The following is a 3,130-nucleotide window of genomic DNA, read 5'->3' on the forward strand; positions in this document are numbered from 1 at the left end:
TTTTATTTTTTAGATGAAAAACTGATGAACATCAATTTTTGAAAACTTCCGTGATTTTTCTTCTCTAAATGAAGAGAACTCTGTGTAAACTTCTAGGAATGATATGATATTGATTTGTTCTCCTTCAAAAGACTAAAATGGGAGTGTAGATCTTTCAACTCCGCAAACGAAATACGTGGGCTGTTAATTAATGACAATTAACCCACAACAGTAATAAGTTAGTAAGAGAGTAATAAATTGTACAGCAGTAAGTTAAAGTCATATATGTTAAACTTGCTTTTCGTGTTGCGACTTTGGCAACAATGCAATGAAAACATATGATATAACTTTCACTTAGCTAAAAATCAAGTCGCCAACCCGATTCAATGTTATACTAACGTTATGTTGGCAGTCTGAAAATCTAAACTGTTATTGGGACAGTTCAAGGAAACTGTTATTGGGCGCACGGTTCTGAAAACCGTTTTCTAGGCACAAACCGTTCGCTGAGCCATAGGTCAACACTCATAAAACAATATAACAATAATAATATAATAATAAAATGCACCGTATCAAATTCATTTAATTTTGAATACTGTCGAAGCGCTCTGTTTCTCTAGAAGCTCTGCAACTCTTCATATCGACCAGAAAAGCTTGGAAGATCTAATCTTTAGATCTTTAGAAGATTTTTTAATTTGGTTTTTTGTATTACTTTAACCATGTGTGTTAATACATCAAAGTTCATGATAATTAATCCGTGACAATGATAAGTTACATACAAATTCATGTATGTTAAACTTGATTCATTTCTCCATTATGCTCATTCTCTCAGTGGCGTGGCGTGCCCCGCGATACATCGATCGTTATGAAACTCAAACCCATGGAAAAGGATCGACAAACAGGGTGCTCGCAGCGAACACCTTAACAATCGACCCTGTACCATAGGTCCAAATGGCAGAAAATCGACACATCGCAACCCAAGCCACGTACCTGCATTCTCTCTTCTTTTCATGAGTAATCTTCTGTCAGGCCACATTATAACCCAATGCAGAGTTATCGTTGAGTCAGGAATTTATCTCCTTAGGATTCAACAAATTTCTCTCTAGGTGCTTTAAATGCACCTGTTACTTTTAAATATTTAAAAATCAAGTTGGTACAACTGGTATACTGGGCTTTTATTTTACTTATCTCAGGTGAGCGTGTTTCGGAAGTTGTATCCATAGAGTTCACAATTCTGGGCAGTTGATATTCCATGTTTTCCTTTCGCATTTTCAACTCCTCTGTAGCTTCTTTTTTTTTTTTTTTTTGAGGTTTCTGCTTCATTCGAGCAATATATGGCATGCAATGCAGCCAGTAATTGGATCAGCAAAAGCCATACCAATAGAAGAAAAGGCATGCAGTGCAGCCAATAGTTGTGTCAGCAAAAGCCATACAACAAAAGAAAAGGCATGCAGTGCAGCCAATAGTTGTGTCAGCAAAAGCCATACAACAGAAGAAAAGGCATGCAGTGCAGCCAATAGTTGTGTCAGCAAAAGCCATACAACAAAAGAAAAGGCATGCAGTGCAGCCAATAGTTGTGTCAGCAAAAGCCATACAACAGAAGAAAAGGCATGCAGTGCAGCCAATAGTTGTGTCAGCAAAAGCCATACAACAAAAGTTTTGACTGGCCAGTCTAGAGGATATCAACACTGTGAAATCCTCAAAGGATCCGAGGTATCAGCAAAAGCCATAACCTTTAAAACGATCCATCCGGTATCAGCAAAAGCCATAACCGTTCAAAATCCATGGTATTCGCAAAAGCATAACCAAAGTCCAAGGTGGTATTAGCAAAAGCCATAACCGTTCAAAATCCATGGTCTTCGCAAAAGCATAACCAAAATCCAAGGTGGTATTAGCAAAAGCCATAACCAACAACTGAGTCTCTGATATCAGCAAAAGCCATAACCAGAGATAGACTCATAACTTCACACAACAGTATAATTAGTTCTTTTCTAGATTTTGAGAAAAGAATCACGTCGGGGTCACCACTTTGTTGAGCTCAGAAAAAAGGTCAACAATATTATAGATAAATCAACACATTTTTATTAATAATACCTTTTTAAGGATAAATTATGACTGGAAGAATCATACAAGCAGGACTTCCTTTTTCATATATATTAGGTTAAGATGAAGAGAAAAAGTGGTCGCCACGGAGACCATTTAGCATAGCATATGCTTCAACAGGCCCCATAGATCCGACCTAGCAGCAGTGCCATGTCTTCATGAGAAAGCACATGTGAAATGCGAAGAAATTCATTGTTCAGCTTTGTGCTTCTCACAATTTGCACATCGAAAGTTAAGGTTTATTGAGCTCAGCAGCCTGATCGTTGAAATTATTTGTTTGTCGGAACGACATAGATGACATGGGCTGAAAGGCAGAGCATGATAGGTCAGCTATGTCTGATCGCTGCTTTGTCAGGTGGAATGGACGACATACTGTAGGAAACTTAAGAGGTGCCATTACCTTGTCGTTAGTTCAACCCGACATAGACACGACAAAGCAGCGATAGGACATAGTTGACCAATCATGCTCCGCCTTTTAATCTATGTAATCTATGTCGTCCCGACAAACAAAAAATTTCAACAATCAGGCTGCGAAAGGTTGTGAAGAATATCATATTAAATAATGACAAAATATTGCTGTTTCCTGGGTTTTCGTTGCAGCAGGCTGATTGTTGAAATTTATAGACAAAGAGGACATAAGGAGTACAAAGCGATTCTATTGGTTGAAATGGGTGGTTCTTTTGGACTAAAAGGGAGAAAATGATGGACTAACTAAAAGAACTCTAGTGGGTTGCTGTTAGTTAGTATAGTACCTACCTCCTTTGTCTATTGCAATCACTTGCTTCCACCAATATAGGATCCCTTCAAACCCTTTTTGTATTTTTTGTCGATCCCTTTGTCTACCAACTTCAATAATCAGCCAGCAATCCTTGAATATTGATGATTTACAGGGGATTTCAGTAACGTATCTACTTTTCATGCATGTGATACATAGCACTAACACTATTTCCCAAATACTTGATCATCTGGCGTTTTCAAAAGGAAATTTTCTACTGTAGGGAACTTCATGTTTTTTCAGTGTCACTTGGATTTCAAAGAAAATAATACTGAA

Source organism: Bemisia tabaci, chromosome 4, assembly GCF_918797505.1.
Source record: "Bemisia tabaci chromosome 4, PGI_BMITA_v3".
Lineage (NCBI taxonomy): Eukaryota > Metazoa > Arthropoda > Insecta > Hemiptera > Aleyrodidae > Bemisia > Bemisia tabaci.